This window comes from Gossypium hirsutum, chromosome A06 (assembly GCF_007990345.1).
Source record: "Gossypium hirsutum isolate 1008001.06 chromosome A06, Gossypium_hirsutum_v2.1, whole genome shotgun sequence".
Classification (NCBI taxonomy): domain Eukaryota; kingdom Viridiplantae; phylum Streptophyta; class Magnoliopsida; order Malvales; family Malvaceae; genus Gossypium; species Gossypium hirsutum.
This window is the reverse complement of record NC_053429.1, coordinates 31,244,763-31,270,207: the sequence shown is the minus strand read 5'-3', so window position 1 is coordinate 31,270,207 and position 25,445 is coordinate 31,244,763. Positions and strand designations below refer to the sequence as shown.

Genomic DNA, 25,445 nt, shown 5'->3' with positions numbered 1-25,445 from the left:
ACATTTTCCTATACCTCTAACTTTCGGGTTATTATAAAAAATATATCTCTTATAAAAATTAATCAAAATTTACTTCTTCTTTTTTTTTACTTTACCTTCAATAATTTCAACTTTTAGGAAAAAAAAATACATTAAGTTGTGATTGTATTTTGAACTATATACTTGGTGCCTAATTTTTTTTGTCCGATATTTATAAGTGAACTACTATTTTCATCTTATTTTATTTAGAAATTTCATCATCTAATGAAAATGTGTCATGTGCCACATTCATATAGATAATATTTTATTATTATTTTAATAAATTAAGACACAAATGACAATTCATGTACTAAAGTAAGGAAAAAAAAATACCAAAATGATAAAATGAATATAAGTCAGAGATTGAATCAGACTTAAAATTCATCATTCATTTAAAAAATATATATTTACATGAATTTTTATTTTTTTCTTTTAGTATTTTTAATATTTAATACAAGAAAAAAATGATGGATTTGAGGGGGTCTGCTACCCTAGCACGAATTTGTCTGCCTCTCTGGCATGTTCTAGGCTTTCTTGTTTTCTTTTGTTCATAATAAATTTGACGGCGGCAATCCAACCATTCTCTTGTCATTCTTCAAGATAGCTCTGATTTCTTTTGTTCATAATCAATTTTAGAGGCGACTGTCTACCAAATCTCCTTTTATTCTTTAAGATAGCCCTAATTTCGTCTATTCATAGTCTATTTTGGAGGTGGCAGTCTACTAATTTCTTTTCAATTTTCAGAATAATACGCCTAACGAGGCTTTCTCTCTGACCTGTGATAATGGAAAAAGAATTTGCTGAGTTAACGCTTGATGAAGAAGAAACAATTTTACAAGTACAAGGTGAGTCGAATCTGGAAAAGGAAGGAAACTCTTTTCTTTTGGTGGGATGTTTTTTAACAGCCAGTGTTATCCACTTTCTGGCAATGAAAAGCACCATGGCAAACCTGTGGCATCCAGTCAGAGGAGTTTAAATCTTAAACTTAGGAAAGAAACGTTTTCTATTCCAATTTTTTCATGCTATGGATATGGATAGAGTTTTGAAGGGTTCTCTATGGACATTCAATAACCACTTGCTGATTCTACATATGCTACAATAGGGGGAAGATCCATTACGAGTCCTTTTAATCTTTCTCCTTTTTGGGTACAAATCCATTATATTCCAATGGGGTTTTTCTCTAAAAGTCTAGCAAGGCATGTAGGTAATTTTTTGGGCAAATTTTTGGAGTATGATAGTTCAAATCTGGGGAAAGGGAATAGGAATTTTATGCGAAATCGGGTTTCATTAGATGTTCGCCACATGTTAAAGAGGAAAAAATAGATTATCTTTTTTAAGAATTGTTCATACGTCAGATTTAAATATGAAAGGCTGACTCTTTTCTGTTTCTATTTTGGTCGGCTGGGTCACAGTGATTCTTTTTGTGAGGCAAAGATGACGTCGGGGGTGGAAGTGGAGGTAATGGGCTGGGATTTGTCTTTACGAGTACAATCCAAGAGAGCTTTGGCAATGAAGAGTATTTGGTTGGAATACGGAATAAGCTGGAGATAGGAAAAATCATTGATCCTGTTTTGGGGATTAATTTAGAAGGTAATTTGTCCTCTGCCTCCCAATGGATGGAAAATATATTGGCCAACCAGGCTCATTCTGCAATAGAACATGATTTGGAGGAAAGGGTGATAATTAGAGAGGAAGAAAAAAAAAGGCTTAGTGGGGAAAGAGAAGATTTATCACCAAGAGAAGAAGGCGAAATTGCAACAGCAAGGAATAGAAGAATGTTGGGCAATGATCTTTTTTCACCGGCAGCTGCCAAAAGGCAAGTTGACTAACCGCAATGAAAATATTAAGTTGGAATGTCCGCGGTTTGGGGAATCCACTAACAATTCATAGGCTTCGGCACACGCTGAAGATATACATCCCCCAAGTGGTCTTCTTTATGGAGACGAAGATTAATAAAGTACAGGTGGAACGAGTGTGAAGAAGTTGTGGTTTTATCAATGGCATTAATGTGGATTCCGATGGTTCGAGAAGAGGTTTATGCCTAGCTCAGAAAGGTGATGTTTCTATTATGCTTCAGAATATCTCAAAAAGGCATATTGACGTATTTATTGACGACCAAAATAATGGACAGCAATAGAGACTTACAGGCTTCTATGGTTCCCCTTATGTATAAGAGAGGGGTGAATCATGGAATCTACTAAGAGGTTTGTGCAGCAATGAGGAATTGCCTTGGTTTGTTTGTAGAGATTTTAATGAAATCATGTATGGGTATGAAAAAAAAGGAGGGCTACCTAGAGAGGAAAGAAGAATGGAAGCTTTTCGTAATGCTTTAGAAGATTGTCGACTGATGGATGTGGGCTATTCTGGAAAATGGTTTACTTGAGAAAGGGGGAATTTACCAGAAACAAATATTCAAGAGCGTTTAGACAGAGGCGTGGCCAATGAAAATTGGATGTCAATGTTTCCTGAAGTCACCATTCAACATTTGGTGCACTTGACCTCTGACCTTTATCCTCTTTTAATCACCACAAAAAAAAGAGGATGATAATAGAAGGAGTTGAAAAAAAATTAAATTTGAGGCTTGGTGGGTATTGGAGGAAACATTCGAAGCTGAAGTTAAATTCATGTGGGAAGCAACATCAGGAGATCTTCTACAAAAATTGGAGTATCTTAGAAAGGGCCAGGAGAAATAGGCTATACAAAGCTGCCATTTTAGAAGACGGAAAAAAGAAATCTTGACTTCAAAGTTGTCTAAATTGATGGAGGCTGAGAGGAGTGATAATAATTTAGCAGAGCTGATTGGTACAAAGTTGCAATTGAACTTTGAAATTGACAAGGATGAAAGATACTGGGAACATATAGCAAGAGTAAACTAGCTGAAACTTGGGGACAGAAATACAGCTTTCTTTCATAGTCTTGCAACACAAAGGCGGTAGAGAAACAACATTCGAAAGTTACAGAATACAAATAGAAGAGCGACGGAGGATATGCAAGAAATAGCAGAAATCGCTAGGACATATTTTCAAAAGTTATTCGAGGCTGGTGAAAAAGACCATTATGAACATCTCTTAATAGGTGTTGATTGGTGTATTACTGAAGAGGATAACTGTAGACTCACAGTGTAATATACAAATGATGAGATTAGGGAGACACTGACAAGTATGGGCGCTACAAAAGCACCAGTGAAGATGGTTTTCCAGCCTTATTTTTTCAAAAATATTGGCACATTGTTGGAGACGAGGTCTCAACTTTCTGTCTACAACATCTAAAAAGAGGCATGGAGGTTAGTCCAATTAATACCACACATATTATGCTTATTCCTAAAAAAGTAAATCCGACCAACCTTTCCTATTTTCGTCCCATTAGCTTATGTAATGTCATTTATAAAATATTAGAAAAGGCTATTGCTAATCGCTTTAGAGAAGTCTTAGAGAAACACATTGATAATACACAAAGTGCTTTTGTGCCAGGAAGATTAATTTCAGACAATGTATTATTGGCTTGCAAAATTTTACATACCCTAAAAAGAAAAAAAAGAGGAAAAAAGGGACTGATGGCAATATAATTGGATATGAGTAAAGCATATGATAGAGTCAAATGGAGTTTTGTATAGGAGATGCTGAGGAAAATGGGTTTTGACCCAAATTGAATTGATTCTATTATGAAATGTGTATCTACTATCTCCTATTCAGTGGTATTTAATGACCATGCTGGGGATATATTTCAACCTACGAGAGGATTACGACAAGGTGACCCTTTGAGTCCATTTCTATTTTTGATTTGCAGAGAAGGCTTATCTAGCCTAATGAGGCTGACATTTCATGAAGGGCATTTAAAAAGGGTTAAGGCAAGCAGAAGAGGACCACAAATTTCACATTTGCTCTTTGAAGATGATTGTATTCTATTTGGAGAGGCTACTGAAAGGGGAGCTGGATTCTTAAAAAATATTCTACGCGAGTATGGAAATTGTTTGGGACAAAAAGTCAATTTTGATAAATCTAAGGTTTTCTTTAGCTCTAATACCCGAGAGGAAGAAAAGAGACTAGTTACTCGCATACTGGGCGTACAAAGTTCTAATGACCCAGAACATTACCTTGGATTACCGAATATGTTCAGTAGAAGGAAAAAGAAGGCATTTCAAAACTTAAAAGATAGATTTAAACAGAGAATTGAAAATTGGAGTATTCAACATCTCTATCAAGGTGGGAAAGAAGTTTTCATTAAAGTTATTCTTCAAGCTATTCCGACGTATACAATGACCTATTTTTTACTTCCCAAGACTTTATGTGCTGATCTTGAGAGCATTATTGCGAAATTTTGGTGGCAAAAGGGTCATGGTAAAAGGGGCATTCATTGGTGTGCTTGGAAAGCTCTATGTATCGCAAAAGAAGAGGGTGGTTTAGGTTTTCAAAGTCTTGATCAATTTAATATTGCCTTATTAGCCAAGCAAGGTTGGCGCCTTATTAATTTCCCAAATTCATTATTAGCAAAGGTCTTAAAAGCAAAATATTATCCACAGTCAGATTTCATCCATGCATAGCTAGGGAATTTACCTTCTCTTACCTGGAAAAGTGTTTGGGCAGCAAAAGGGTTACTGCAAGATGGTTTATGTTGGTGAGTTAGGAAAGGAGACCGAATTTCTGTTTGGAATGATCATTGGATTCTAGGTGTAGATATTAATAGAAGTAATGACAACATCAACAATATAGGAATTGAGTTAGTTTCGGACTTAATTGAAGCAACAACAAGAAAGTGGAAAGCTGATCTAATTGAAAATACCTTTCCAAAAAATACTGCACAAAAGATTCTGCAAATTCATTTTGTGAAAGAAGAACATGACGACTTCCAAGTCTGGCGAGGAGAACATTCTGACGAATTTACAGTTAGAAGTGCCTATAAACTATTACAAGAGGCAACTAGGATCCTAGTGCTTATTTAATATAGACTGAAACAAAAAATTTCTATAGGAAATTATGGAATTTACACCACCCATAAAAAATTGCCATCATTATTTGGCGTCTTTCATGGAACTTTATCCTTACCCTAAAGAATTTAAGACTAAGAAGAGTGGCTTCAGATAGCTCATGCCCCCGGTGTCGAAATGCAAAAGAACATAGCAACCATGTGTTTAGACAGTGCCCTACAAGAACAGAAACATGGCAAAATATTAATCTCTCATGGGTCACAAATAATGCTATTCCAGATCTGTGGGACTGGCTTACCTGGGTTTTTACCATAGGTAACAGTCAACAATGTCGCCTTTTTTGCTGTGCTGCATGGATGATATGGAGTGCCAGAAACCAACTTGCCCATGAGGGGAAAACAACAACAGGAACGAGAGTTATCAAAAAGAGTTTACGGTTATATAGCAGAAATAAATGGATTGGAAGAAAAACCATCTACCTTAGTTGATAACAGAAGTTAGAGACAGATCACAAGAAATACGACAGCAATTATCTATTTTGACGCAGCATTCGATAGCAAATATTCAAGATCGATTTCAGGTCTGGTGGTACGGAGGGAGATGGACGAGTTTTTTGCCTTAAAATTAGTACTCCATTTCGCAATATCGTCCCCATTCATGGCGGAGGCATATGCAGGATTACAAGCAGTAAAGTTAGAGATCTCACTGGGTTTTCAATCAGTTATTATAATGGGAGACTTAAAAATAGTTATAAAATATGCAACTCAACAGCAACAGATAAGTTAGTGCTAGGGGCAGTCATCCGAGATATTCAAAGAAAGAAATAATTTTTTCAAGAAAGCAACTTCCAGTTTATTCACAGATCAGAGAATAGTCAACCTCATGAACTTGCAACAGAAGCTTTAAGAAAGGGAGATGAAACATACCTGGAGGATACAAGCTTCACTTGCCTTCAGCGTGGAAGAGAGGAGAAAGGGTTGAGAAATCCGGATTGAAGGAGATCTAGAGAAATCTGAAGAGGAAGGATAGCAGAAAAGAAATCTCCTAGGAAATTGCTATCGTTTTGAACGGCTTGCATGGGAACTTGGAATGTTAGATATTAGTGGACACCAGCAATTTGACACCGATTGGATTAGACGTTTGGATTAGATGTTTTTTGCTTCTTTCATTTTTCTAATTATTTTGTTTTAGCATAGGCCTCTTGTCTTTTGGGCCAATTTTTCTTTTATTTTTAGGGTCCACTTCCATTGATCCAAAAGCCTCTGTTATGTTGCTCATTTTAAGATAAATAAAGTTAAGTCGAATTTTTCAAAAAAATAAAAATTAATACAAGAAAAGTGATTATTTCAAAACATAGTATAAATATGCTAAGGATAGAATTTGTGCTCAAAAGAAATTTAAATTAATCACTTTGTCTCTTTGGTTATTTAAATATAATTTTTACTCCAAATTGGCATGCATTTATTATTAAAAAACGTTAGATAACAAAAATTATAACCCTCGATCATCAAAAAAAACAAAAACTAAATAGTCTTTTTATTCTCTCACATCTCACACTACATGCCAAAAACCGCTTCAAATACCCAAAACTGGCATTGAATCACATCAATCTAAAGCAACCTAACCCTATTAATTATAATTGAATCTTCTAGGCTCCTCTGTCACCGCATCAATGGACCTCAATTGGCCTGAAAAGTGGACTATCTCTCATCCTCAACCAGTCCTTGAATCACTACCGGGCCTTCCTCCATCCACTAGACATCAAGTTTTCGGTGAAACCCCTCTTTGGCCTATAGGTGAGCAACCTGATTGTCCCCTTTTTTGATATGATAAAATTTACATCGCTCAGAACCTAACACAGTATGTTTCGCATCCCATATGTGGTTACTAATTTTCAAGCAATCAATACATATTGCTTGGAGCTTCATTATAACCACCAATGAAGCCCCCTCAACCTCTCCCACCCTAAATCCCAACTCCAATGCGAATCTTAGAGCCTAGGTACCAGCCAACGCCTCCGCTGCCAATGCATTAGGTACGTATCTATTCCATAAGCAAGCTGATCCCATATTAAACCAATGCTATTTCTAATGATAATCCTCCTACTCGCTGCCTCTAACTCCTTTTAAAAACCTGCATCAAAATTTACTAAGATAAAAGGCTCCGAGGGAGACCACCACACCACTGTCTCCTTTGTTGCTCGTTCAACTCTTTCCTAGTCAATAGTTCCAACTCACGAGCATATCCCAAAATGAAGGTAAAAATTCGAAGGTAACAATTCCAGTCTTAGATTACTACTTTCATTCATGTCTCGAAAACCAAATTGCCTAGATTGCGATTATGACTATTAATTTTTTATGGTTACTATTCCCAAAAAACAACTGTCGAACCCAATTAATCATAGAGTCCTTTGTTTGATTTACCCTCCAATTAATTCCAAGTTCCTGCCAAACCTGCAGAGCAAGTGGACAGTAACTCGTATGTATATTGATTTCAGAGTCTTCACCACATCTGGGGCAAACTGCATCCACTCGTATTCTTCTTTGATACAAATTGGAATTCGTAGGCACAAAATTATTTATAAATTTCCACACTGTAAATTTTTTTCGGTAATTGTATCTGCCATAATTGTCTGTACGTACTCTTAATTTTTTAGTCGATAGAACTGTAACTATCCTCTTCTATCTCAAGAAATAGGTAATTATTTTGAAATTACGACTTAGTAATTATCTAAATAAAGCATTATAACTTAAAACTAAATAATTAATTTAACTCAAACTAATTCATTTACACATAATTTAAATAGGTAAGACTTCAGTTTAAAATTCACTAGCATCAAATATAATTAATATTAAGTGGTATACGTGTTGTCAGTCATAATTTTAGAAAAAAAAATGAAAAGAACAAATTCTCAACGGGAGTTCCAATTGTCGTTAAGTTTAAAGAAATAAAAACAAAGGTAAAAGAGATATGAGGATTAGTTTCTGATATACTGTTAAAGGCAACATTCAAATATTGTCACCATAAAGGAGCATGTATCACATTTAAACTCTATTCCAAGAAAAATTATATGGCACATTGTAATTGGAATTTAAAAACCCTATAAGCAGAATTAAAATAATGATGTGTGGTTATAGAGCATTGTAAAAAATAAAATTTAATTAAATAGATCAAATGAATGGGATATGTAAAAAAAAATATTGTTAATACATCAAATACAAATAATATATTATAAATATTATTTTATTCATTGTCGGTAGAATAAAAAAACTTCACAAATTAATTTAAAATTCACATATTAATTTAAAATGCTGCCATATGTTCTTATAAAAATGAAAAAACAAAAACAAAAAAAGACTACGTGATCGTCTTAACTCTCATGTGGAATTTATTTATTTATTTATTTCAATGGCAATATATAGGTTAGTGATCTTATATTATACTTGTCCATGGATTAGATGGCGTGCCCGACTTAGTTGGCCTAGCTTAGACAAGGTATTTTCATTCTTGAATCGACTCATAAATTAAATAAAAAGTTTTTTTAATATATATTTAAATTTAACTATAAAATATATAAATGTATATAAATATGTATTTATTATTTGGATAAACTATACAAATAGTCACTCAATTATTCTTGTGTTCCTGTTTTGCTCATCCAACTTTAAATTTTTTTAATTTAGGCACTAAACTTTGTATTCATTCTTGTTTTGGTCACTCGTTGTTAAATTGATAATGTAAATAATGACATGACATTTTTCTAACTTGTATAATACATATTCTATCAATTTGATCCTAATTCTAAATAATTAAATAAATTTAACCTTTCATATTTACAAATCCTATCAAATAGGGTTAAATTTATTTAATTATTTAGAATCAGTATCAATTTGATAGAACATAAAAGTATTGAGGCGTAAATGTGCTATTATAATAGTTAGAAAAAAGGTCACATCATTATTTCTGTTATCAATTCAACGATTAAGTGACCAAAACAGGAGCGAATATAAAGTTTAGTGCCTAAATTGAAAATTTTTAAAGTTGGGTGACCAAAACAAGAATGCGGGCATAGTTGAGTGACCATTAGTATAGTTTACCCTTATTATTTTATCATTTAAAAAAATAATATGATATTTTTGGGCTGATTGGATTAGATCAAGCCCAAAAATTTTTAGAATCGGACTGTGGCCTGATTTGACCTAGCCTTATATATATATTTTAAGCACTTTACTAGGTTGGTGTCACCCCTAATTGGATCACCAATTTCATTATGAGGTTAGGGGTGAGCATTTGATCGAATCGAGTGAGAAAATTTTGAGTTAATCGAGCTGACGAGTCCCATTCATCATCCTATCTCAATTTTAAAATCTTTTGAATCAAGTTGAGTGAAATGAGATTCGAGTCGAGTTGATTCGAACCGAACCGAATCAAATCGAATCGAATCGAATCGAGTGAAATTGTTCAAGTTAAACTAAAAAATTAAACATGTCAAATTAAAATTTTGTTAAAATATAAATCCTTCCATGTTAAAGCACATAAATTTGAAACCATATATATTTGAAAGCTTTTTCAAAGCAAAATAAAAGAAAAAAATAATATTTTTTTAGTATGATAAACTTGAGTGGTTAATTTACTTATTTAGGTCCCAAAATTATTATTTCAGAATTTTTTAAAAAAATTTAAAATTTTTTAAAATATTCTTTAGAATTTTTAAAATTATATAAATTTTATTTTTTTAAATATTTTGAATTTTAAAAATTATTTTGATTTTTCTTTTTGTAATTTCTGTTGGGAGAAACCAATTTACTCTTTTTCAAAACTGACAGAGACCAAATGAGTATTTACACTAATCTGTTATTTGAGCTATACAAATTGTAAAATTCGACTCGGCTCGAACTCGAATTACCTATTTGAGTTTACTCGAAAAAAACTAAATAACTCAATTCAATTAACTCGAAATTTAACTTTTTATTTTTTAATTTTTTCAAGTCGAATCGAGTTTTACTCACCCTTATATGAGATCATAAAAATACTCCTTTAAGTTATAGTTAACATTATTATAATGACACTTTTATAATAATTTTAAATAAAAAAACTAAAAAATACAAATTCAAAGATGGTACTTATGTTGAATAGTACTAAAATATAAAACCATTCATGATTGACGGTTTGAAAAAATCTAATGTACATAGAGACTAAAGCTTTTAGTATATTACAAGAATTAAAATCCTTGAGGCTTGAACTTTAGCTCTTAGTTTAGTAGCATTGGATGTTGATTCCAAAATTCACATCACAGAAAAACCTTATTTGTAGTTTGTCATTTAATAATAATTTACTTCCGTTTAAGATGTCACTTAATTGTAAATATATCTAAAAAAAAAAAATTCTATATGACCTTTAACACCCGGTCAATAAATATTTCATTAAAACCACTTTAAATCAACGATTATAAATTAAGGTGGCAATCGATGATTTCCCTACTTATCATCCCACATCTACGTTCTAAACCACACGAGAATTTGCCAAACAATTTTGTGAAAATTTGAAAAATTTCACTACAAAAATCTCAAATAGTTTTTCAAAGAATCATTATTGTCTATCACTTCGTGTCTTGTCTTGAGTATTTTTGTTTTTTATTCCAAAAAGTTTAAAAGAATAATTAATAACTTGTAAAACGATTATGATTATTTTTATTATCCTAGAATAAAGAAAAGAAAAATAAAATAACGTAGGATCAAGAGTGCATGATTGACTTAACTTTTCTTTTTTCTTGTAATTATGTCGCTTATCGTTTTAGCTGAATAAGACAAAAATGCAGAAAAAAAAATTATATTAAGGAAGTGGGCAATTTTTTTGACATTTAAAAACATAAGTTAATTTTGAAAAAATAAAAATAAAAATGCGTCCAATTAGATGTTTTTTCTGCCAAGTTAGTTAAAAGCGCGCTTACATGATTTCTTCTTAGTTAAAAGCGCGCTTACATGATTTCTTCTAACTAGGCAAGAAAGTGCTTCTTGTTGGATGCGTTTTCTCGTTCTCTGTCTTTGACTGGTTGGTTTTTTTAGGGTTAAGGTTTGGGTTTAGAGTTTTTAAGGTTTTAAGTTTTTAGGGTTTAAGGTTTTTCTTCTAGGGTTTAGGGTTTGGAATTTGGCTATTCTAAGATAGGCGAGAGCATTTAGGTTTAGGGTTTGAGGTAGACATTGTGAAAGCTTAAAGGAATTTTTGAGTTGGTAGTGATGTGATGGCGCTCAGAGACACACACATTTCATTTCTTGTGTCAGGATGAAATCATTACCTTAGAAGTCCATCATATTGTATATCAAATTCCGAGTTAACGGTACTTTATATGGTCACGGGTCGAAATGTAAGTAGAGGTCCTAATTGATGATCGTTATGCGGTCACGAGTTGGAGTATAACTTGAGAGCCCAATTGATGGTGGTTATACGGTCACAAGTTCAAGCTTTGGGAATACTCGAAATGATTCTTCATAAATCCGATACATAAAATTGAGGCCATAATCATAGGGAAAAACGGAGGGGCTTTCCAGTATAATCAACTTGATTTTTTTCTCCATCTCTACCAAAGGCGATATCTTTAACCTTATTATTTTTGAAGCCTAGGATAGAGTTGGATACAAGAGGACTCTTAGAGAGAGTGATTGTTTCAACGGAGAGAAGGTAGAACTTACGTTGGCGCGATAGCGGTTGTAGTTATTAATAAGTTCTTTAATCATAACAACCGTTGTTGCCACGAAAGGAGCTTCTTTTTTTCTCCACCACCACAACCGATCTTCCCCTAAGAGTCCTATTGTATCAAACTCTGTCATAGGTTTTGAATAAGGAGGTTAAGGACACTTCATTTAGTGGAGACAGAAAAAAAAAGAAAAAGTTGATTATACCCGAAAGCCCCTCAGTTTCTCCGTATAAATATGACCACAAACTTATGTATGGGATTTATAAGGCATCCTCTTCAGGTATCCCCAAAGCTTGAACTGTGATTGCATAACCACTGTCAACTACCTTTCGAGTTATACTCTAACCCGTGATCGCATAACTATCGTCAACTAGGACCTCTACTTACACTTCGACCCATGACTATATAAAGCACTGTCAACTTGGAACCTGAGTTGCAATATGATGGGCTTCTTAGGTAATGGTACCATCCCGACACGTCTTATGAAATGTGTGTATCTCCAAGTGCCACCGCATCATCGTTAACTTAAAGACACCTTAAAACTAGCACACTGTCTACCTCAAACAAAAATAAATATTTTTGTCCAAAAATTTAAACACTCAATTGAAAAAAAAATTGAGAAAGAAATTTTTAAGGGTGACAGATAGTGGTTGACCTACCACAATTTGTAGTGGCAAATTAGGTACTTTTCAGCACTAACAAGCTTGTTTTTAAGCTGTTTTAGGTTATTGTATTGCATTTTCAGTTTTATTAGCTTAGATTTAGCTTCTTGCAAAATAAGCGTTTTTTCGCATAATTTTGAGTTAGTTGACCTTTTAGGCCAATATGGGCCTTAAAGTAGTTTTAACGAGTTAATTGAGTGTGCATGACACCTATTTTTAGGCCCAAAAGCATTAGGAATGACAACTGGGTTGCAACATAAGCATTCGGGGTTGCAACACAGCTGAACAAGATCCAGAAATCAAGTTCGAAGTTGTGTATCGTAACACGCATAAGCCTATGTCACGACATGCATAAGCTTGTGTCACAACACAGGTTTGACGGAAGACAAAAATTAATTAAGGGTGTTTTAATTCGCATAATCCATATTTAGCCTAATTAAGGCTTGTAATTGACCTAAGTGAGCAACTAACTTTGCCTATAAATAGCTAAGCTAATGAGGCAAGTTTTAGGGTAGAATTTAAGTTTTAGTTATTGACTTAATTTTTTATTAGGATTTTAATTAGGTTTTTATTTTATTTTAAAAATACTTTTTATTTCTTGTTCTAACTTGGATTTGATTCGAGTCCAAGACTTATTTATTAAGTATTTTTATATTTTTCTTTCACTCATTGCTCATCAACATCGATATCTCAATAGTTGTTAAAGGATTTTGCGGAGCCGAGCTCATCCAGTTTATCAAACTGATCAATCTCTATTTTCCTTTAGTTTTAGTTTAATTTGTGTTTTTGTATGATTAAATTAATTCTTAGGAAAATGGTCTCGAGATTCATGAGTAGCTAAATTCTTTAAGAAGGTTAATGGGCGGATGTTGGAGTAATTAACAAAAGAACGAGGGTTCCTCATAGAATTAGTTTGCATAAATTATGTATGTTTAAACCCTAGGAGTGACGATCATGGGAAGTCATTTAGTTAAACGAGGTTGAAAGATAAGTGAGCCGAATAAATCGTAATTTATCTCGATTTAGAAAGCGTGGTTGAAAGATAAGTGAGTATTTTTCGATTAATTAATCAATGAGAGGCCGAAAGGTAATAATTGGTTAGTGAACAACTAATTCACTAAAACCCGAGTTCTAAAGTTAACTACAACCACTGAAACGAGTAATCTTTTACATGTTAATCGAGATTTCTTTGTTGATTAATTTTGTTTCAGTAGTTTTATTTTATTTCAAAATATTAATTCTCTTTATTAGTATTTATCGTAATGTGATTTTTGGTGAGTACTGTTTAGGCTTATTGTTGGTGGAAATAATTTTAGATTTAATCTATCCTCCCTTAAGTACAATCCTTGAAGTACTTCTTGTACCCTGTTTTACAACACTATATTACAATTTGACTCGTATACTTGCGAACACCGTTGTTTAATTATATATATTTTTGCTACAATATTTCCAGTCCAAACGTTTGCATGTTTGGTGCCGGCCAAGTTATTGGCGCCGTTGTTAGGGAGGTTTCGACATTAAATTTTATTTTATTTTCTACAATTAGTAGGATAAATAGGAAAATTGAAAATTATAGATATGATTTTTATTTTTATGTTTATTATTTTTAATTTTAGCTTTTATTTACTAATTTTTATTTTCTGTCTCTGATTTCAGTGTATGACTCGAAGTGGAAGTATTCGAATCGAGCCACATCCTAATCCGAAGTGATTTTTAAGATGAAACTGTCAATTGATGCAAAACGATCCACCCGTTGTAACTGACTTACCTCTGGAAAACTCATTACTTGAAGATCCACTCGAACCACCAGCGTAAATCCACGGAGAGCTATTGATAGCTCAACAAAGGATGTTGCTTGATTACGTATTACCAACTCTAGATGCCGTCCAATGTAGTATTGAAAGACCGACGATTAATGCCAATAATTTTGAGATCAAAATGGCTAGAATTCAGATGATTCAGAACACTCTGTAGTTCCAAGGGAACATGATGGAGGACTCAAATTAGCACTTGAAGTAGTTCTTTCAACTTTATGATACATTCAAAGATAACAGAGCACCGATGATGTTGTTTGTCTTTGGTTGTTCCTCTTTTCCTTATATGATGACGCAACTAATTGGTTGGATTTGTTGGAACCAAGTTCCATAACCACATGAGAAGATTTAGCTAAAAAGTTTCTATAAAAATTCTTTCCCATCAATAGAACTATTCAACCCAGACGAGATATTGTGAATTTCAAGCAGATGGAGGGCAAAACACCGTACGAGGCATGAGAGTGATTTAAGTTGTTGCTAAGGAAGTGTCCCCATTACGGGATGCAAGAGTGGCTCTGAATGCAAATTTTTACAATGGATTAGACGGTAATATAACATTTAGTTTGGATAGCACATCATGTCATACTTATCAAATAACCACTTTAGCCATTTTTGTACAAAGTGGGATCCATCATTACTGATTATGACTCTTGGAGTCTCAAATCTCATGAATATATACTTTTGCAAGAAACACATTACCATCTTGGCATCATTTTTTAGATATGCTTCGACCTCTACCCACTTGGACACGTAGTCAACGGCTACTAAGATATACCTGTTACCATATGAGAGAGGGAACGAACCAAGAAAGTCAACGCCTCAAAAATCAAACAACTCTACCTCGAGAATATTAGTCAATAGCATCTCGTTCCTCGATATATTTCCAACCTGCTAAGGCCGATCAGAACTTTTCATGTAGGCATATGCATCCTTAAATAAAGTTGGTCAAAAGAAATCTGTTTGCAGTACCTTGGTCGCAGTGCGTCACTTGGGGATGAATGAAAGTGATATAAGATGTCGATTACCTCACTCTCGACTACACATCTTTTAATTATTTGGTCTGCACATTGCTTGAACAAGTATGGTTGCTCCCAAAAATAGTACCTCACACCATGAAGGAACTTCTTCCATTGTTGGTATGTCATCTCGGGTAGAATCAAACCACAGGCTAAAAAGTTATCATAGTTTGCAAACCAATGAATTTCATGAACATGAATTACCTCAAAGATGCTCTTATCTTGAAAATGCTAATTAATAGGAACAAGGGAGAGAATTTCATCTTGTTGCTCTAATCTGGACAGATGATCTGCCACTTGGTTTTCTACCCCTTTCTATCTTGAATCTCAAGATCAAATTATTAGAGTAAAAGTACCCATTGAATCAAACTTAGCTTAACATTTTTTTCATAAGAAAATAATTAATGGGTGAGTGATCACTAAAAATAGTCACCTTAGTCCCTACAAGATACGAAAAGAATTTGTCAAGAGTGAAAACAATAGCAAGTAATTCCTTTTCTGTTATAGTATAGTTTAACTATGTTCCTATCAAGGTTTGACTTTCATAATAGATGGGATGAAAAATTTTATTCCTTTGTTGACCCATTATAGCTCTTACCAGAAAGTCACTTGCATCATAAATTAACTCAAAAGGAGACCTTCAATCTGGTGTGACAATGATTGGTGTTGAAAGTAAATGAATTTTTAAATCGTCAAAAGCCTTCAAACACTCCTCATCAAATTTAAATGTTGTGTCTTTCTCCAATAATTTGCAGAGTGGCTTGGAGATTTTAGAGAAATCCTTGACGAACCTCTGATAAAACCTAGCATGACCAAGAAAACTCTTAAGGCCTTTTACAGACATTGGTGGTGGGAGCTTCTCAATAATATCTATTTTTTCCTTGTCAACTTCTATTCCTTGTCTTGTTATTTTATGCCCAAAAATGATACCTTCCCTTACCATGAAATGCCATTTCTCTCAGTTAAGGATAATGCTCATTTCTTCACATCGTCTTAGTACCTTGGCCAAATTATCTAAGCAATTGTGATACGAATCCCTGAACACTGAGAAGTCATCTATAAATACTTCCAAAAAATTTTCAACCATTTTAGTAAGTATAGCCATCATACACTAAAAAGTCGCAGGTGCATTGCACAAACCAAAAGGCATCTGCCTAAAAGCAAACGTATCGTATGAGCAAGTGAAAGTTGTTTTGTGTTGGTCTTCTAAAGCTATAATTATCTGATTGTACCCTGAATGTCCGTATAACAAACAATAGTAATCTCGCCCTGCAAGTCTGTCTAACATTTGATCTAGGAATGACAATGGAAAATGGGCTTTCTGGGTTGCTTTATTTAACTTTCTGTAATCCATACAAATCATACAACCAGTAACTGTTCTGGTTAGAACTAGCCCATTGTTCTCATTCTCCATAATTGTAATGCCTCCTTTCTTTGGCACGCATTGAATTGGGCTTACCCACGAGCTATCTGAGATGGGGTAAACAATTTCCACATCTAGCCACTTGATAATTTCTTTCTTAGCCACCTCTTTCATAATCGGGTTTAAACTTCTCTATCTATCAATTGATGCTCTATCTCCATCTTCTAATAGGATTTTATGCATGCACATAGATGGAAAAACTCCTTAGATATTAGCTATAGTCCACCCAGTTGCCTTTTTAAACTTCTTTAGAACGTTAATCAGCTTTTACTCTTGACTTTCAGTTAACTTAGCTGAAATTATGACATGCAAACTAGAAGAGTTTCCTAAATAAACATATTTTAAATGGGACAGAAGTACCTTTAACTCCAATTTGGGTGGTTCTTCAATTGATTTCTTAAGTTTTTTGTATTCATAAGATGCTAACTCTAGTGATTCAAATCGAGATTGTGGAATTAATCTATTCGAATTGGCATCCAAAAAAGCCAAATATTCCTCATCTTCATCGCCACTTGGTGGATCAGACACTAAGACTCGTTTCAATGAACATCTACAAAATTGAGTTCCCATTCTATAGAGACTAATGACTCCATCTAGGACATTGCGGAATATTCTTCAACTACATTTAGAAATCTCATAGATTTAAATACATTAAAAGTTTCATGATCGTCTTGAACTCGCATGGTGAGTCGCCTTTCTACACATTAATTAATGTTCTGTTGGTTGCCAAAAAAGGTCTTCCCAAGATGATTGGTACTTTTTTATCTACTTCAAAATCTAAGATAATAAAATCAGCAGGAAATATAAAGTTATCAACATGTACGAATATATCTTCAATCTTTCTTATAGGATGTGCTAAGGATTTGTCTACCAGTTGAAGTGTAACCTTCATTGGCCTAACTTCAACAACTCCCAAAAGCCAAAATACAGACATGAGCATCAAGTTGATGCTTGCTCCAAAATCACATAGAGCCATACCAAAGTAAGAATCTCCAATATTTGAAGGTATGGTAAAGCTCCCTGGACCTTTCATTTTTTTGGGCAGTTTGTTTTGCAAGAATGCACTACACTCTTTTGTTAATGCTGCTATCTCAAATTTCCCAGATCTTTTCTTCTTAAAGGGGATATCTTTCATGAATTTAACATAGTTCGACATTTGCTCCAGAGTTTTCAGCAATGGGATATTGATATAAAGCTGCTTGAATAAATCTAAGAACTTTTTGAATTGGACCTTTTTCTTCTATTGTTGGAGTCTTTAAGGATAAGGAGGTGGTGAATCTTAGCTTTTACCAGACAACTTTTCTACGGTATTTTTTTTGTATTTGACGCAAGTGTTAAATCATCAGAGCTAACTTGTTACGGGTTTATGTCATTAGGGATCGCAAAATCTGACTTCTATAATGTAGGGATTTCAACCTTTGATTGAAATTCCTCTTTTTTTTAGCTACATAAGACTCATCAACCTCAACAACTCTGGGTTCCAACATCCTTCCACTTCTCAAAGTAACGACTTTGCAAAGTTTCTTACCAAAGTTCCTCGGGCTTTCAGTGTCGCTCTATAAAGCACCTTGGGGTCTACTTCGTAGTTCATTGGCTAATTATCCCATCTGATTCTCCAATTTTTTCAATGGTCCTACTTGGCCTTGAATCAAGGCATCATTCTTTTCCATGTACGCCTTCAGCAAATTTTCAAGATTACTTGAAGACTCGGTTGATAGAAGTTTTTGAACTTGCTGAGAAAACCCTGGCGGATGATTCAGACAGGATTGTATATAGAAGTTACTAGGAACTGCCCCTTGATTACTCCATGAGAAATTTAGATGATTTCTCTATAAAGGATTGTAGAAACTTGATTGCGGGCCTAGGTCACTCTTGCTCTGATTTTGGTTTCCCATGTAGTAGATGGATTCTGAGTTTGACAGGGAATTTTCGAACATATGACCATCTCTACAGTACACACACGAAATATTCTCAAATTGGCTTGGCTGTTGACTTGTCATGTTAGCATTGAAACCATTAGTAGTAATGTTCTTAAGCATATAAGAAATAGAGGATACGTGGGCTATCAATGAGGTAAGTGCATCAACTTCATGTACTCATACCACTTTCTTCTTGTGGCTATTCGATTAGTTGGCCACTGATAGTTGTTGCTGGAAATTCTTTCAAGAATTTCATAAGCTTCATTGTATGCCTTAGAAAGAAGAACTCTATTTGCAGAATCATCTACCATCATTCTTGTATGTGCATTGAGACCATCGTAAAAATTCTTCAATTGGATGGAATGAGGAATCCCATTGTGAAGGCATTTCTGTAACAAGTCATTGAACCACTCTCAAGCCTCATACAAGGATTCATCATCAAGTTGTTGGAATATGGTGATCTCATTTCGAAGCTTGGTATTCTTACTAGGTGGGAAGTATTGTATCAAGAATTGTTCAATCAATTCTTGCCATGTGGATATGGAGTTAGATGGCAAGGAATTCAACCATGCCCATGCTCTATCTCTTAACGACTATGGGAATAATTTCAATCTTAAGGCACTTTCAATTACTTCGGCTAGTTTAAATGAGTCACTTACCTCCATGAATAATTGGAATGAAGGTATGGATCTTTAATAGGTATCCCACTAAATTGGCTCGCTGTTTGAAGAATTTGGAACATCATTGGCTTCAATTTGAACTACGGTGTCTCAATTTTGGGTCTCACAATTCTCGGATTGAGTTAATGAAAAAGTGACACAACATATTGAAGAATGAAACAATATCTGTCATCAACAGCAATGATCGGATTTTGAGCATTACTAGCTTCGCTTCCTTGTTCTTAATTCATTTCTTTAATTTGTCTCTGGTTTCCATGTTCCTTTCTTCTTCTTCTTCTTCTTCTAAAGGTACATCTGATTTCTGGATCAACTAAAAGTAGGTTGATAATTCGGTCTATGTTCATAAAAACCTAAAAAAATCACAACAAACAACTAAGTTAAAATAACAAATAAATAAACTGAATTTTAAAATAATTAACTTCACAAATAATGACTAAAACAATCCCCAACAACAACGCCAAAAACTTGTTGTGAGATTATCAAATGATATACATGTGTACACAATCGTCCAAAAGTAATAAAGTAGTAAGTATAGAGTATTGTCTCCACAGGGGCTATATATGGAAGGCAAATATTGTGCAATCAAATGACAAGTTGGTGATAGAAATAATGAAATATAATTGAGTTAACTAATTAACCTAAATTTAATTACTAAGTAAGCAAAAACAAATGAAAGTGTTAAAACAGAATAATAAATAGCGAATCACAAGATTAAATTACTATGACATGAAGGAGATAGAATAATTGCTTTCCTTAACTTAAAATTATTAAAAACAAAGTTAATTATGTTACGCCAAAACCATGGAATTTTGGCTATTTACTAACCCAAACTTATAAGTTATGAAGTCATACCTTTTAACCTTTAAGTTTGTTTAGCATACTTCTATGTTTAATTAACTTCAAACTTTCATAAGCAGACATCATATTTAGGGGTTATGCAAGGTAACAATATTGCTAAATATCATTAATAATTCAATCATTAAGGGATCAACATGCACCATTCAAATATTGTGTATACTAATTACCATCTTTTTTGAATTAAATAGTTAGTTTATATGCTTCCCTACATTAATTACGCATAAGTAAGCATGATCATGATTTTAATTGAATGAATAAACAACCAAAACACATAACAACATCAACAGAGTATTAATAACATAAGCTAAGGGATTGCAATCAATCTAGTATCAAAAAAATTAAGTCATTATCATTAAATTGAAAGCAAATGACAATCATGTTTATCAAATTGAACAAAATAAAAGATTAAAGGTAAAGAAATGATAAGCCAAATTCTAGTGATTTTTTTTGGCAGTACTTATGTTGCTTCTCCTTCTTTCTTCTCTACTTCAATGCAAAAATGCTTTAAAAGTATTGAATTTGGCTACTCTCAAAACCCTCTGAATTGCTCTCTCAATTATATGTTGTTGTCTCTCAAATGTGGTGTGAGTGAATGATGGATGAATGAATGATGATTAAAGTGTAGCTAATGCCCTCTATTTATATTAGTGAGTCTCTCTTCTCTGTTTACTATTTTTAGCATCTCTCCCATTGTTTTTCTCTATGTAGGTTGCCTACCATTGATTTATGGAAGAGGAGTGGATGACATGCATGCTTTGTTGAGGGAGTTGCTTGATTTGTGGAGTAGGTTTGCTTCTTTCAAGGAGAGGAGTGGACTATTGCTTGATTTTTGGAGGAAGGAGATCCTTGATTCTCTCCATGCTGATTTGGTTAGGTGATTACCAAGTCACATGGATGGTTTGAGCACATTAAGTGGACAATTTGGGCTCTTTCCTCACTTGGTCAATGGTTTGGGCTCCTTCCTCCCTTAATGGGATATCCAGACTTGTTAACCCATTTTAGAGTTGGGTCAAGAGGAGTTTTGAGGTCTATAAGCATCTTTGTTATAACACCCTAAACTCGGCCTAGACGTTATGGCCGAATTTAGTGAAGTCACATGGAATGGATTTTGAAATCGAGCTTGTCACGTTAAAAATTGTCCCAATTAAGTAGTTTTTATTTAATTTGAAAGAATGTGCTCTAGGTGTTTTTCCTCAAAACTTATCTTTTAAATGGAAGCTTCTATAACCATCTAATTTAGCAAAAACCATTTTTATTTACGAAAACCTTAGTTTTTAAAGAAAACCCGTGTTTTGTTGAGTTGTAGTTTAAAGATCCATAAAAACAGTATAAAGTCCCAAATTTAAAACAAAATAGTCCAAGTCCAAAATTTACATCAAACCCCCAAATAAGTAATAAAATTTGAAAATTTACGGAAAATGGTTTAAAATTTATGTGTGGCCACTGTCAAGTCCTCCGTCATACTGATTTGTCAAGTCTGGGGATTACCTGTACAGATTAAACAGAAAGGGTGAGTTTTCGCAAACTTAGTGTGTAATCCCCACAAAAAGTCATGCATACAGTTGTATATCAGAATACAGTCATACAGTTCGTGCCTGAGCCCATTACAGAATCAATTTGGGCCTTAGCCCATTCGGATACGATTTTAGAATTATATTAGGGCCTTGGCCCATATCAGATACAGAATGCAGATACAGTAAATCAAAATCCTACCCACTAGCCTCTACACACCATCTCCTTCCAGCCTTACACACCATGTGGGGACTATATCAACCTACCCATCCTTACACACCATGCTGTAACGAAATGCGGCACATAATCGGAATATTGCAATTGAGCTACCAGATAACAAGCTTAAGAGCCTTTCGGACACTTCCTCCAAGTAACATCAACCTACCCCCATGCAATGCAACATACCATAAATGAGAGGCAAATATGATAATAATAGAACATACATGTAGCGAAATGCGGCACATAATCGGAATATTGCAATTGAGCTACCAGATAACAAGCTTAAGAGCCTTTCGGACACTTCCTCCAAGTAACATCAACCTACCCCCATGCAATGCAACATACCATAAATGAAATGCAAATATGATAATAATAGAACATACATGTAGTTCAGTATAGATATCATGCTCAGTCAGACACAATACAATCAGGTCACATAATTAGGGGTTTATGTAAAGCTTACCGACCCTATAGTAGGTCCACAGTAAACTAGGGCGACTCGTCCAACTTTATAGAATATTTCAAAAAAATGGTCTCACATGCCCATGTGGCCTGCCCGTGTGGGCCCATACACCTGTGTGGCCCACAGGGCCCAAATTAGCCTTGGCAGTGCGGATCACACAGCCTGGCCCAAAATTCCACACGTCAGTGTGGACTACCTGTGTGGGCCCACACGGCCCAATTCAGTCTAGCTCGTGTGTCGCACACAGCCTACCTGGCCACCAAACGGCCGTGTCATGCGTGCACAGCCTGGCTTGTTGATCACACGGCCGTGTCCCCTCACACAACCTATCACATGGACGACCAGACGCCCGTGTGGCGTCGATCGAACATTTTTTCAACTTTTACCGAATCTTGTTTTCTGCATTTTGGGTACACACCTGATTCGATTTTGTAGCAAACGCAATCCTGAGCACTCTAAAACCTGAATACAGCATGCCAAACACCGATTAAGTGATTGATTTTAGAATTCAACCAATGAAACAACCGAAACCTGACTTATCACTGACAATGAACCTTCATTAATTCTTACTAAACTAAGCAATGAACTCATTGCTCACGACATTCGTCTAAACCATCAATTGTAATGATAGTCAGATTCTAAATTGATTACTAAACACCCATTACAACGAAAAGAATTAGAAGACTTACCTATTCCGCATAAGGGTAAGACACGTTAAACGAAAAGATGAAGTTGAGAAAAAGAAGAAAAGAAAAGGAGGGAAAAATAAAAAGAAAAAAGATCAGAAGAATAGCAGAGGATCACGTCAAAAAAATTGAGAGGGAGAGAGAGACGAAAAGTTTCAAAGCAAAGCAAAAAGAAAAACTGAGGGTAATTCACGTAACCTACCTCTAATCCCTCAAATCTCTCTACTACCCTAGTAACTACCACTCCTCAGACTTTCTGTTTGACCGAAACTCTATCAGTCCACTGAGCAAAAAAATATCACACCCTTGCCAGAGCAGGGATTCGAACACAAGACCTCCAGCACAATAACACTCCACTTAACCACTAGACCAGCAGACTTATTCTGATATGAATTTACAAGCAATTCAATATAAGCCTGTTGAACTAGTATAAGGCTTAATTCCAAAATAACTAAAATTGCTGAAGGTAATGCTTGAACTTGGGACCTCTCACACATACCCAGAACACTTAACTACTGAAGCAGATGCACAATTGTGTCAATTAATAGTAAAAGCAGAAACCTAAAATTTGGGGCACTTTCGATCTTGAAATTTACCTGATCAGAATAGATGAGGATACTATTGACACATCGCATCCTTAGGCTCCTACGTGGCCTCCTTAGTGCTATGATTCCACCACAGCACCTTGACTAAGAGGATAGACTTTTTCGAAAGGACCTTTAAGTTGTGGTCCAGAATCTGAACCGGCTCTTCCTGGAAGGTCAAGCCTGGCCTAACCTCAATCTCCTCAACAAGAATAATATACGAGGGGTCAGAGCGGTAGTGCCTTAACATCGAGATGTGAAACCATCATGAATGCAGTCTAGATCTGGAGGTAATTCCAATTGATAAGTGACCGGTCCCACTCGTTTCAGAATTCGATACGGCCTAATAAACCTAGGGCTCAACTTGCCCTTGCGTCTGAACCTTGGGACCTTCTTCCATAGCGAGACCTTCAAAAACATGAAGTCCCCCATAGAATACTTAATCTCACATCTCTTCAAATCAGCATAAGAATTTTTCCTGTCAGAAGCTGCCTTTAGACGACCCCTAATCAGTCAAACCTTATCCTCAGTCTCGGAAACTAACTCAGGACCCAACACTCATCGTTCACCCAGCTCAGTCTAACACAAAGGAGTACGACACTTACGACCATACAGAGCCTCGTAAGGTGCCATCTGAGTACTTAACTGGAAGCTGTTATTATAGGCAAACTCGACTAGCGGCAGATAGTCCTCCCAACTACCTCGAAAATCAATCACGCAGCTCCTCAACATATCCTCTAGTATCTGAATCACCCTTTCAGATTGATCATCTGTCTGAGGATGGAATGCAGTACTAAAGTCCAATCTAGAACCCAAAGCCCTATGCAATTTCTCCCAAAACTATGAAAGCAAAGATCCCTATCAAAGACAATTGACACTGGTACCTCATGCAGTCTCACTATCTCAGATATATAAAGCTTTTCCAGCTTCTGAAGCGCATAGTCAGTACAAATCAGTATGAAGTGCGTTGACTTGGTCAATCTATCCACGATGACCCAAACAGAATCCTTCTTAGTGGGTGTCAAGGGTAACCCACTAACAAAGTCTATCGTCACACATTCCCACTTCCAAAGGGGAATCTTAATTGACTTCAGCAAACTTGAAGGCAATTGGTGCTCAGCCTTAACCTGCTGGCATGTCAGATATCTAGCCACAAAATCGGTAACTTCCCATTTTAGTCCTGGCCACTAGTACAACTCACGAAGATCTCGGTATATTTTTTTCCCTCCAGGATGCATAGCATAAGGGCTATTATGTAACTCTTTCAGTATAGACTGCCTCAGATCAGAATCATTCAACACACATATCTGGCCTCGGAAAAACAATACCCCCTCAGAGTTCAACCCAAAATTTGTGGTGCTACCTCTCCCAATCTGTCTGAACCGAAGACCCAAGGACTCATCCTCCAACTGTTTACCCTTAATCTGCTCAATCCTTGTTGGCTTAATCTGAAGCTCGGCTAATAAGCTACCATCATCGAATAGATTAAGGCGAGCAAATATCACCCTCAAATCTGTCATAGCCTTACGGCTCAAAGCATCGGCCACCACATTGGCCTTGTGAAGATGATACTCAATGGTGCAGTCGTAATCCTTAAGCAGCTCAACCCATCTACGTTGCCTAAGATTCAACTCCTTCTGGGTGAAGATGTACTTAAGGCTCTTGTGATAAATGTAGATGGTACACTTCTCACCATATAGATAATGCCTCCAGATTTTCAGTGCAAAAACCACGGCGGCCAACTCCAAATCATTCGTTGGGTAATTTGCTTCATGAGTCTTGAGCTGACGAGATACATATACAACCACCTTACCATCTTGCATAAGCACACAACCCAACCTGACACGTGATGCATCACTGTATACCACATAGTCTTTACCAGACTCAGGCTGTATTAGAATAGGAGCCTGAGTCAGAACAGTCTTGAGCTTCTCGAAACTCTCTTGCTGTGCATCATTCCACATAAAAGGAAC

At 35.1% G+C, this 25,445-nt stretch overlaps 2 long non-coding RNA genes and 1 other non-coding gene across 5 annotated transcripts; 2 read left to right on the top strand and 1 right to left on the bottom strand.

Moving 5' to 3' along the window:
• The first annotated feature begins 380 nt into the window (after positions 1 to 380).
• On the top strand, positions 381 to 4,168 carry LOC121230648 (uncharacterized). The gene is made up of 2 exons (XR_005928695.1): positions 381 to 863; positions 1,431 to 4,168. It is a non-coding gene; the product is annotated as an uncharacterized lncRNA (long non-coding RNA).
• A 498-nt stretch (positions 4,169 to 4,666) lies between these two features.
• On the bottom strand, positions 4,667 to 6,310 carry LOC107962873 (uncharacterized). Of its 3 annotated transcripts, none has more exons than XR_001701800.2 (3): positions 5,241 to 6,247; positions 4,798 to 5,158; positions 4,667 to 4,681 (listed from the first exon to the last, which is right to left on the bottom strand). It is a non-coding gene; the product is annotated as an uncharacterized lncRNA (long non-coding RNA). The 3 variants fall into 3 exon arrangements; XR_001701801.2 differs by lacking the exon at positions 4,667 to 4,681 and having other exon boundaries at positions 4,810 to 5,158; positions 5,241 to 5,322; positions 5,422 to 6,247; XR_001701799.2 differs by lacking the exon at positions 4,667 to 4,681 and having other exon boundaries at positions 4,810 to 5,158; positions 5,241 to 6,310.
• Positions 6,311 to 18,839: 12,529 nt separating this feature from the next.
• LOC121231159 (small nucleolar RNA R71) lies at positions 18,840 to 18,946 on the top strand. Its single transcript, XR_005929226.1, has one exon. It is a non-coding gene; the product is annotated as a small nucleolar RNA R71 (small nucleolar RNA).
• The last annotated feature ends 6,499 nt before the right edge of the window (positions 18,947 to 25,445 follow it).